The sequence below is a fragment of the Thermobia domestica genome, chromosome 17, assembly GCF_964235325.1.
Source record: "Thermobia domestica chromosome 17, izTheDome1.hap1.1, whole genome shotgun sequence".
NCBI classification, from domain to species: Eukaryota; Metazoa; Arthropoda; class Insecta; order Zygentoma; family Lepismatidae; genus Thermobia; species Thermobia domestica.
This window is the reverse complement of record NC_137470.1, coordinates 125,655,212-125,668,266: the sequence shown is the minus strand read 5'-3', so window position 1 is coordinate 125,668,266 and position 13,055 is coordinate 125,655,212. Positions and strand designations below refer to the sequence as shown.

General features: G+C 37.6%; 1 protein-coding gene across 2 annotated transcripts in view; it reads left to right on the top strand.

Annotated features, from left to right (window-relative positions):
- Positions 1 to 720: 720 nt before the first annotated feature.
- LOC145674321 (uncharacterized) overlaps positions 721 to 13,055 on the top strand; it is a 102,794-nt gene continuing 90,459 nt past the window's right edge. The window contains exon 1 of one of the 2 annotated variants that reach the window (XM_081744224.1): positions 721 to 1,001. The gene's annotated coding sequence lies outside the window, so the exon portion shown is untranslated. The remainder of the gene's footprint in view (positions 1,002 to 13,055) is intronic. The other variant, XM_081744223.1, reaches the window with a different exon arrangement.

Here is a 13,055-nt window from a genome sequence, read left to right as displayed (position 1 = left end):
TCTCAGTTCTTCCACCACGACTTCCCTCCCTCTTACCTCCATTTTATGAGAGGGTTTAGGATTTAGATTTCTGGGCTTTCGGCATCTATGGACATTTAGCAGTCATGTTTGATGGATGACGTCCTCGGCGAGCACACTATCCGGGGAAAGGGAGGGAAGGAAGCGGCCTGGGACCTAGAAATTAGATACCACCCCAGCATTTGCCTGGTGTGAGTGAGAAAAAACCGGGAAACCCTCATTCAGAATGGCTGGCCTGAAAGCGATTTTTACACTTTTTCGACCGAGTGCCCCCACTTAGAATCGAACCCGGGATCGCTCGCACAAAAGGCGATATCTCTATTTTCTCCTCCACAACAGACTTTATATCCTTTCTACTCCTCAACGCATATTTCTCCTTCGAAAACGCACAACTCCTCTGTGTAATAGTGGTCTTGATGCTGGCACCAACAATCATCTCATTTTTTCGTCGTCTCTACCATAACATCGCTACCCATTTCTCTCCATTGTCCATAAATTTCTTGGTTCTGGCCCCTTTAATGTCGATTCGTTAATTTTCACCCTATCTCCATCTGTTCTCCACACCTATTATCTATATTTACAACGCTCTGCTTTATTTGTATCTTATAACCATTTCTAAAAATAAATCTCGCTCATCCATCTTTCCCTTTTGAATTTACCGCTTATCTTTGCCGGGAGTGCGATTTGGGCTAAGGCAAGATTAAATCGAAGAAGAAGAAGAAGAGGATCAACAGTGTAACGTATTACAACGTATTGAATGGTAATTGTGTACGAAATTACAGGAACATCAAGTATAATGATCACTCTCCGTACAGGAATGTGTTTCTTGTGTATAAAACCAATTGATTGATTAAATGTTTGGATACGATAATGAATCAATATGTAAATATGTTGATTCAGAAAAAGTGCATGTATCAGTCGTGATTGTTCGAGAAAAATCTGCCTGAGCTTTTGGAATGAACAGATAGATACATTTACTCTAGGTAAGATGGTGGAGTTTGTAAACAATTTAGCAGTTTTATTTGCGTACAGTACATTAGAGCTTATCTGGAGTTTGTTGCACAATGTCATAATCATATTTCTGCCATTCTTGCATTTGCCCACTTCCATAGATTTACAATGTTACTGTCTGTAAAGGCATTGTTTTCATTTTCTTAAACAGTTACGAAATCTACAATTAAGAATGGATATATTATTGTTGTGTCTTCCTAAATAAACAATGCAAGATGTGTATATATGTTTTATATAGCTATAATATAACATGTTTTCGTGAAGATTGACGAGCTGTAGGTATTAAATAGCCATACACTTTTTAAAGGTAAAACTTGTTACGCACCTGCAAAATAATATTTTATTAGTGCATACGTCATTGCATTATCATAAAGATAATGAAACAGTTTATATTTTAAGGGAGCGTTTCCGGCATTACTCGAGCAGACGGTTCTACCAAACTATGACACATTTCTTACATTTTCAGGTTAGGTTAGAGCTTTGTATTTCTTTTAGCAGAGCATGCATTGAATGAGTTCCATTACTCTTGCAGATTGACTTTAGGAGGGTTCAGTATAAATACAGTGCGTAAAACACGAATCTACTTCTACTAGGTGGTCACTAAAAAGCACGAATGCTATTTACCTGAGTCGGGGCAGGAGCAGGCGCGTCAGCGACGGAAAGTATATGCATATACGAGGATATGGTAGTGGAAGAGCATACTCACACAATCACTCAAAATTCATTTCAATATGCTGTAATGACAGTAATTATTTATATTCACACTCTCATTCCTTCACAAAAAGAGAAAAGAAAAGAAAAAAATCACACCGTACTTTACCAATTAATTTTCTATTTGGTACAACCGTCTGCCCGTGTGAACCCGCGTTTCCTTTTGTCGTAATAACGTTTATTAAATGTGTTACCTTTAGCTGCTTGTGATAGGTCGAGCAGTAGCGTGAATGGGGATTTTTCTTAAACAAAATGTGGTGCATTTAAATTTAACCTGCATCGCTGAATTTGATATGCCATATAATGAGTTCACTGTCGCAGATGGCAGCCCTAAATATGAAATCTACGAAGAAATTAACAGAATTAAAGGAAATGTCAGCATTAGGGTTAAAAAATTGGTAATAAAGGTCATTAGTGTATGGTGATTAATTAGGGAGAAAAAATAAGTTAAATTCTGGTCTATTATATGACTTCACGTATTGATAAACAGGCAATAGAGCATAATTGGCAGTATTTCAAACTCTTTGTCTTGTTAACTAACCTAGGACATGTATGCTGCAGTAATGGAGGGAAATATAGAAATGTAGATCGGAAACTAATAAGAAGGGAGTTGTATTTGAACGAAATGTAGTGAAATGGGGCAAAATTTTGGGTACTATCCGATTTTATACATAAATTTGTAAAGTCCACGGAAAAAATACGGTAATTGATTTCACAGTAGAATTTTACAAGTAATCGAAATATATTGGGATTTTATCTTTTACAAGGTAAAAATACGACCTGAAAAGTGTGACGTAGTACTCCATAAGAAAGACGTGATGAAGTGAAATGCTATACTGTGTGAAGGCAATGTATAAGATAATCATAGAAGTGTCGCAAAGCTGTACCACACCAAAGCATATGTTCTATGCCGTATAATTATTTTTCCACTGTCCTCTTTTATTCGTATACACATGGTCGCTGACGCGCCTGCTCCCTACGGACGCCCCTCTTCCCATGCTGCATTCTTGCTACGATTCGCTTAGATAGCATTCGTGCTTTTGGTGGCCACCTAGCAGGAGTTGGTTTGTGATTTTCCCAGGGACATGTGTTTGATACGGGGCTCCTCCTCCAATCCACCATCTAAACGTTTATTTACGTACTACTGTAGTAGGGTGTTGTTTATTATGCTGGTTGGAAACTTGAGAGAACAAGGAATCATAGTTTCCGTTGTTTCTAATTCGTGCGTGGTTTGCAACACTTAAAATTTGGATGGTACTAATTTTGCACAGTAATACAGTACAGATGAATACGTATTTAGTGAAGAGCAAAGAAGGCATGAAAATAAGAAAAGAGATATTTGTGATTGGCAGTTACGAGTGAATGACAAAATTGGAAGAGGAGTAATTCTAGGTAAAGTACATGAAAATAACAACAAATAAATAGTAATGCAAGGTTGAAAACATGTTCATGTGGGTCTAAACCGGGCTGCCTTCTGCGAAAGATTAGCCTATTTCAGCATACTTAACTCGTATTTTAAGGTTAGTTTCATGTACATTTCCGACGAAGACATTGAGCATAATATAGCATTTAGCCTTTAGCGTTTTCTTTTTGAATTTTCTTAAATATTTGAGAACAAACCTTTTCATATATCGTGTTTGCTCGCGTAATAGTCGGACTTTTTTGTACCAATTTTTAAATACTGAAATCCAACTGCGACTGTTACGCGAGGAAAGCTGCCATTCAATTATCGAAATTTATGCGGGGATTTTTTTCTGGCGAGCGTTTTCATTTCAAGCTTAAACTGCGACTATTATGCGAGTAAACACGGTATACTGAGAGACTTGGAAGAAGTTAATGGTAAGAGCCACTTCCGGCAAAACTGTGTTATTAGATGGAATGGGTTGGGATTGGACCACATAACATTATGTAGGCAGTTTGGAAAAATACCTGCAAATGGCAGGCAGAGGACGCTTATTTGTTGTGTGTCATTGCGTTGCACTGCATGGGAATGTTAAACTTTGTATTCTAGTTTACCGTACTCGAAAATCAGAGCAACATTGTTTACCATTATTTTCCCCGAACATTACAACACATTATTCTTGTTGTTGAGAAACGTCTTGGAAAGGTTTATAGTGTATTGTGTAGCACAGTTGCCACCGTGGCATTGCGCTTGGGTTGTCATCCGTCCAGCTTGTACACGCGTACCCTGCCTTTTATCGATGTTTGCCATGCTGGTAGGCGTTTAAATTGTTTTTGAATTTTCCTACATTTAATCAGATTTTATATTTGTTTTACACTTTGACTTTAAAAATCACAAGAAAATAGAGAAATTCTTGAACAATTCGCATCATGTGTGAAAGAGTAATCATGCAAATATTAGTGCTGTTCACATTTTATGACATTTTTCTGAAAAATCGAACAGCTGAAAACCGATTTCTTTAACATTACAATTCCCTTACCGAAACAGTCTCTATGTAACCAATGCTTGAAACGGGAAATGTCAAACGCTCATCTCTGTATTTTACATTTATATTTTCAAGTGAACTATCCAGTTAAAAACTTTGCATGAATAGACACAGAATTAATTGGTGTACCCCCTTCCGAAATAAGCACTGAGATGAGTTAGCTACATTGTACCTGCAAAGTTTGACAACGGTGTAGTAGGTTTTGTTACCCTTACATAACCAATATGTGTAGCAGAAGATATGCAGGCTCCATTTAGGTTTATTCTTCAATATATTGAAGTGATGTAATATTTATTGTATCAATATTTATAACTTCAGTTACGAAATGGCTCGTAGCGTAGTGGTTTAAGCGTCAAATTTGTAATTTGTAGATCTGTGTACAAATCCAGGCGGTGACTTTTTAAAATTTTTTACGCTCTTCCAAGGAAATTCAGATTGAATTACCCACGTACGAAAAATTCTATCAAATCTTATCCAGTTTTTTATGTCATGAATTTACTTTAAATACTAGCTGAATATACCCATTCTTTGCATGAGAGCTGTATTTGGAAGTGAACGCCTGTGGGAGTATCACCATTCATTTCAGTGACTGCGAAAACTAAGGATTTGACACTGGATTTGGGCTATTTTAAAATGTCTTGGTTTCCCCCCCCCCCCCCCGGCCCGCATACAATGGTAGCTGAATTTGCAAGTCATCGCTAATGGAAGTGTCACAATTGATCTCAGCGACCGCGAAAACTATGGATTTGATACTAATATCGATCATTTTGGATTACTTTTACATGTCTCAGTATCCCCCCCCCCTTCCGGTGACCCTCGGCCCACAACCGAATAGGGTGAATTGGAAGTTAATGCAATTGGAGTTTCATCATTGATCTCAGTGACCACGAAAACTATGAATTCGACACTAATATCGGTCATTTTCTACTACTTTTACTTGTCCTGGTAAACGCCCCCCTGAGACCCTCCCTGGTTCAAAATTTGAAAAAAAAACCGTCTGGACCAAGGCACCCCTGAGCAAAATTTGGTAACTCTCGGTCCACTCGTCTGGTCCCCAGGCCGTACACAGCAGACAGACAAACAAACACACGAACAAACTGTTTATTTTATTTATATTAGATTAGCAACAAAATCCTAAAATTTCTTTCTAAATATTGATTTTCTTACGTGGGAAATTTTCAATCGACATGTGCGAACAGCAAACTTCTTTGGCAGTTTTCCTGTATAAGCCATCAAATGAGCCCTGACAACAACCAGACAAATAGACCAGTGGTGAAATAATAGGAAAAACAAAACTCTTAAAGCCAAAGATTGGAGGTACAAATCCGCGCCAATGGGGAGTGTTTTCTTTTCTTTCTTCAGCAAAATTAAGAAATAAGTAAAAATATATATATATATATCTGATAGCAACATTTCATAAAAAAAAAGAAAGAAAAGAAATACAACGTTGAAATACTGATAGTGGCATCATGCACACCAAGAAACACCTCCCTTCATGCGAAAATATCACTTGTGTAGGAGAATAGCTATCAGCGTTCGTCAGTAGTTCCAGCGTAGATAATTCTGCGTTAAGAAGCTTTCATGCACCCTAACTTCTTCGTCTTCACTTATTATTTTTCTGTTTTAATATCATCCACCAACTGTAGTCTCTTTTCATGCATGCTACTATTACTTTCTAGCACGTCTATCATGCTTTAAATCATATGATTAATTTCGAATAGTTACAATATATTTGTAGAATAATCAGCATCTATTTATACACAAAGCCACTATGTATTAGCTTGAAGTTTTGAAAATGAAATATTTCAGTTTAACGTCCCACAAATATGCGTGTTAGGCTAAGAGAGACGGTGATTAAGGCAACCAAATAATGATGGAATGAGAAAGTAGGAGGAAACGGGACTACCGCGAGTAAACCACGGACACGATGTTGTCCACAACCTTACTTGGCCAGCTATCAAACCAGAGGAACGCCCAGCCATCCAGTTTGAAGTACTATTGGCTTGTATAAAAATATGCTTTATTTCAATCGAAGGTTTTACAATAAAACGAAACTACATTGCTCGTGGAACAAGAAATGCATTCAAAGGTGTAAATTTCTTAACATAGAATTATCTACGTTTTAACTACTGAGGGGGGGGGGGCGGTGGCTCAGTGGTAGAGCGTTCACCTCCGGTGCTAGGGGTCCCTGGTTCGATCCCAGCTCGCGCCGTGTGGACTTTGTGGTGGACAAACACCGTGCTCGTGGGTTTTCTCGGAATTCTCCCGTTTCCTCCCACTTTCTTCATTCCACTCTTTCACTCATTTCTCATTATCACCGTCTCCTTTAGCCTAACCGGCATAATCGTGGGACGTAAAACTCAAAGATTTCATTTCATTTTTTGAACTACTGATGAATGCTGACAGCTATTTTTTCACACAAGCAGTATTTTCGCATGAAGGGAGGTGTTTCTTGTAGATGATGCCACTTCAGCACTATTTCAGTATTGTGTTTTTTCTAACTTGTTTCACGTATTGCTGGCGTACGACTGTATTGCTATCAGTCGTTATTTATTATTATATTTGCTTATTTTCAAATTTTAGTAAAGAAAGAAAGAAAACTTCTCCCTAGCATGGATTCGAACCTCCAATCTTTGGCTTCATCAATTTTCTTTTTTCCCAGTATTTTATCATTTTTCTCTGTCCGGTTGTTGATAGGCCTCATTTCCTGGCTTATTTAGTCAAACCGTCAAAGAAATTTGCTGTTTACATATTCCGGTTGAAACTTTCCACCGTTTGCTTCATATATATGTAAATCAATGTTTAGAGAAAAATATTGGGATTCTGCTCTTAATAATTTCATGAGTACTAATCTATATTATAAAATTGAAAGTGACTATGTTTGTGACTCTTAATCTCTTGAACCACCCGACCGATCTTGATCAAACATTTATCATAGATGAGGTTCAAGCCTGGGATGTTTTTTATCATTTCTCTTTGTCAGAGCAGCGTAGGGGAGCAGGAGAAGGGGGAGATGTACAAAAAAAAATCAATATAAATAAAAGTAAAACGGTCATTCCATGTGAAATCAACCAATCAGAAACACTTCATGGTGTCAGATTTTAATGAAACGTGGTGTACATGTACCTGTGAGAGGTGATCATGCACTAAATTGTAGCCCTGTTCCCCGTGTAGTTTCATAGTACAGGGTGGTAAAAAATGGATAAATTTGATGTTTTCTGTAGAATCTTGTTAGCTTCAATTGGTCATATCTCCCTTAATATTAAGCTAGATAGAAAAATAATCTACCATTTTGAAGAGGAAAGAATAGACTACAAGTTATGTCAGGAACATTTATTTGAAAATCAAATACGATTTTGTGGGAAATCCCGGGAAAATTTTGGATCAGTGATATTGCAGAAAAAGCTCATTTGATTTCCTTGAAATTGGGTACTAAGATAGTCTCATATGTCCATAAGTGTCCCAAATGTCAACTTGGGCCAAGAATGGGCCTGGAGTCTACAATGATTTTCATGTTATCATGTTGGGAGAGACACCTGGGATGACGTCCGTCAAGCTGGCCCGCACAAATTTCATATTCAAACTAAAACAGTACCAAAAATTTGTACCCAATATGTATCAATTTGTACCGCTAAAATTAGAATTTGTACCCCCACCAATTTCGAAAAAATTGAATTTTTGATGGCGGGTCATCTTGACGTCAAGCTGGCCCGCACAATTTATTTTTCTTTCCAATTCGAACAAAAATGGTGCGAAAAATTTGTACTCAATATGTAACAATTTGTTGCACCAAAATTAGATTTTGTACCCCTATTGATTTCGAAAATATGAATTTTTGAAGGCGAGCCAGCTTGATGTCAATTTGCCCTGCTCAACACATTTTTCTTTCCAATTCGAATGAAAACTGTACCAAAAATTTGTATCCAACATGTACCAATTTGTACCACGAAAAGTAGAATTTGTTCCTTCACCCATTTCGAGAAATTTGAATTTATGTAATTTTTAAAACTATACCTTATCTTGGGCAAACCAGGAGGTAGTGAACAGTACCGAAAGTACAGTTCGAAAGTACAGTGAACATTACAGTTCGAAAAGCCCCCCGGAACAAAATCATAAATACGCCACTGGCCTTGATAATCATTACAGTCGATCTTGTCGCCTTTCTTGTGAATCGGAACAATGATTGATTCGTGGTGGACGAAATCGTATCCGTGGGTTTTCTCGGGATTCTCTCGGTTTTTCCCTGTTTCTCATTCCACCATTTCTTCCATCATTCACTTACAATTTCATCCGTCTCCTTTAGCACTTAGCTTGCATAAACGTGGAACTTTAAGCTAAAGAGTTCATTTCATTTTTTCGATGATTGATCCCTTCTAATCTTGTAGCAATTCCTCCCTTTTTCCAGGTGAGGAAAATGAGTTTCTGTAATTCGTTTCACAATCCCCCCCCCCCAGCTAAAATTAACGCGGAAGGAATTAAGTCTACACCCAGAGATTTGTATTGTTTCAATTCTTTAATCAATCTGTTTAGTAGTTTAGACGTGGTAGATATATTTTCTTTCCCTTTTCCTGATTGGCTTTATATTAGAGCGATATTATTATTTTTAACTTAGTTATTTTCCCAAGTTAAATGATACGTTCAATAGAACATGCGAAGTTATGCACAGAATACATAATTATTAGTATTAGAGACACCAGTCTATGTAAGAACATTCGGACATACTAACAGACACTGAGCAGTGTTTATTTCAGAAAATAATGTTCCGGGGGCAGGCTCAACGGTATTCGGAGGAGCAAATATTATTTTCACATGGTACTGTTCTATTTATTATTATATTATGGACGTATTATTCTGGTCTCCTCCGGAGGCACTCACAGAGCTCCGGGGGGCACTAGCCCCTAAAAACATGTCTGGAAAACATGTCAGCCCTTAAAAACATATCAGAGTTCCGGGGGACACTAAGTATCTAGTTAAAATTATTACAACTATTGTCGATACACTTCAGGTTTTAATTACGGTTAAAAGCAGTCGGGCCCCTGCTAAAAAACCGGCCCTCATAACCATTTCGTCAGGCCTGTTGATCGGTTATAAATTCTTTTTTGTGATATATTATACTAAATTGAAATTTTTCCAACTCTCAATTCTATAGTGTTAAACTACATCAAGCAACTTCCCTCCTACAACTTGACCATGATGATAAGACTTAAATAATGGAAGTTGTTAGCGGAGGTGATGGGAAACGCGTCCCCCCAAATTTTTAGGCAAAATACCAAAAAAGATAACGAACGCAGTAATATGAAATTTAGTGAACTCCATCCATCTCCCCCAGAATTGAAAAGTTAACAAAGAGTATGCTCAGAGGCCAACGTTATCTTTCATTTCACTCCAACTTCTTGCCATTGCACTGGAAACTGCCCTCGACGTTGGTTATCCGACCTGCGACGATAGCACGATCCATATAACTGGTTCGCTCCCTCTTTCGACTTGCTAATGCTAATTCAGAGACCTTTCGCATTTTTATTTAAATGGCTTTTAAGTTGACAGAAATAATTCACGATGCGAGTTTTCAAAACACAACTCTTTTCGCAAGTAAGTTGGTGTTTGTATTAATTAAGAGAATACGTATAATTTCCTCTTCGATATAACGGTTCTCAATAGAGGGTGGTTTGCATCGTTTTGGTTGCATTATGAATTCTTGGTTGATCTACTTCTATTCCTCTAAACAGAAATAAGAACTGGATACAAGATTTTTTTAAAAAAAAAGACAAGAGGGAGGAGAATGAAGTACGCACTTGCTAAGTCATGTGATGTATAGAAGCAATAAAAAGCTAAACTAACCTTATCTCTAAACTAACAATGGAAGACTAAACTAAATATTACACTATAGACGAATTATATTCAGATTGTGAAATCTCACAATGAACCTCAGCGCCGTAAAATTATTCCTCAAGACGGATGGGGAATTAAATCCAGGATGGGAAAATTAAACAAGTAATTGACAAAAAAGAATAAATAATGCTTTATTTTTAAACTAAATGTATAATCACTGAAGAGAAGAATTCAAACTTGTCCAAATTCAAATTTGTGAAAATTGGTGGGGGTACAAATTTTTGGTACCATTTTTGTTCGAATTGAAAAAAATAAATTGTGCGGGCCAGCTTGACGTCAAGCTGGCCCGCCATCGGAAATTAAATTTTTTCGAAATTGGTGGGGGTACAAATTCTAATTTTAGTGGTACAAATTGGTACATATTGGGTACAAATTTTTGGTACCGTTTTTGTTCGAATTGGAAAGAAAAATAAATTGTGCGGTCCAGCTTGACGTCAAGCTGGCCCGCCATCGGAAATTAATTTTTTTCGAAATTGGTGGGGGTACAAATTCTAATTTTAGTGGTACAAATTGGTACATATTGGCTACAAATTTTTCGTATCGTTTTTGTTGGAATTGGAAAGAAAAATAAATTGTGTGGGCCAGCTTGACGTCAAGATGACCCGCCATCAGAAATTCAATTTTTTCGAAATTGGTGGGGATACAAATTCTAATTTTAGTGGTACAAATTGGTACATATTGGGTACAAATTTTTGGTACCATTTTTGTTCGCATTGAAAAGAAAAATAAATTGTGCGGGCCAGCTTGACGTCAAGCTGGCCCGCCGTCAGAAATTCAACTTTTTCGAAATTGGTGGGGGTACAAATTTTAATTTTAGTGGTACAAATTGGTACATATTGGGTACAAATTTTTGGTACTGTTTAAGTTTGAATATGAAATTTGTGCGAGCCAGCTTGACGGACATCTGGGATGCCAATGTGGCAACTTGCCAATTTATCAATACTGGTGAAGCAAGGTGTAAGAAATATTTAGCTATACTGACTTGCTGGAAGTGATCAATTGTCAATGGTGCCTGTGTTGTTGAAACAGTCGACTGGCTTCTTCCATCTCTTTATTGCTGAGCGTGTATGTACGGCTAGTTGCAGTTATGGGATTAACAAGAGGGATGATGTCACAAGCAGGCAGTATAAGAGCTCATCTGGTATATCTGGATATACGAAAGAAGGTGCTGGTCCCTAAGGTTCCCGAAAACACAGTTTTACTGTTTCATGTGTCTCGTCTATTTACACAACACAAGCGAGCCACCATTGGTGCAAATAACAAAACCCCTGATTCTATCAATAGTAATGCCAGCTTGTGAGCCATCTGCTGCAATTACTAACTCTTCCTTAAAGTCTGATTTAGAACAGGATTACCTCATTGTGACCATTGTTTGAGACAGGAACAACAAAGTGAAATTTCCGGGTTCCAGGAGTCTGTCGAGCTGTATCAAATCTGTCCTTTAGGAAGGTGGCTTCCTCTTTATGTTCTCCCTTTGTGCAGTACACATACACCATTTTAGAATCCGTGCAGTCATTCGTGGCCCAGTTGTACAATTGGCGTGGAGTCATGATCTGATTTGTGTACGGTCTTTGAAGGCTTGCTTTTGCAGCATTCCTTTTCAGTGCGCCTGCAATACCATCACACATTCCCTTGCCATGTGAGGTTCCAGAATACTCCAGATGATTCTAGAATTTTCCAGAATGTTCTAGAACGATCTAGAATGTTTACATGTTTACGCAAATGCAATGTACTACGATTGATAATGGAATGTTCCAAAGATCCCCACAGGATTACTGAATTACAGATTGCACCAGAAAAACATTACTGCTAGGTCAGTTACATCTTACTTCACCAGTACTGATAAATTGGCAAGTTGCCACATTGGCGCTCCAGGTGTCTCTCGAGACATAGTCACACAAAACTCGATTGTAGACTCCAAGTTGACATTTGGCACACTTATGCCGAACATATGGGGCTACCTTGGTACCCAATTTCAAGGAAATCAAATGGGCACTTTCTGACATATCACGTATTCAAAATTTTCCCGGAAAATGATATTTGATTTTCAAATAAATGTTCCTGACATATCTTGTAGCCTATTCTCTTCTCTTCAAAATGGTATATTATTTTTCTCTCTAGTTCAATATTTACGGGAGAAATGACCAATTGAATCTAACAAGGTTCTACAAAAAGTATGAAATTTGTCCATTTCCTTACCACCCTTTACTCTGAAACTACAGGGGATACAGGGCTAAAATTTGGTGCATGATCATCTCTCATAGGGGCCTATAGAGGTCCGTCCAATTCTGAGACAGCGAGTTTTTTTTTTTTTTTTTCTGAAAATTTGGTTGATTTCACATGGGATGGCTGTATATGAATTTTCTAATTGACGAATAACGTGCCTTGTTATGAGGTTGAACTTGGAATGTATATGCGTGTTAGTTGTTTTTGTCGTTTCTGACCATAGACGTACTACATTAATATCCATAAAATAAATAAATGAAAAGCATTGTCAGGTGTACACCAAGTAAAGCGGTTTGGTTTACATGGCATGCTATTTTCTCAATATTGAATCTGGAAGTGGTAGTGGATTTCTTTCACTTCTTATTTTTGATAAAGAGTTAAAGATGGAGATAAAATTTATTCTGGAGATCCTCAATCGATTGCAGGAAACTGCTTCCCGCTATCTAGATCACATTCAACGACGAACTGTATCGTAAAATTTCCTTGCTAAAGCAGTAGGAAGAGCAATTAGCACAACAAAATTCTGACCTCCCACACCCTTTTATTATAGAAGTTTTGTTATATACAAATGCAACACAATTCACTATAATAGAAGTCTGAAGACAAATATAATGTTCTTTATGTATAGTCTTGTTGGGTAAACGGGTGTCTCTATGCCCGGGCATCCAAGGGAAGGAAGTGACAGAGCTCTAGGGAAGCTAACTGGTTGACGTTAGAAGATCCCAGTGCTCCACGTAAGCAAAGAGAGTTGTT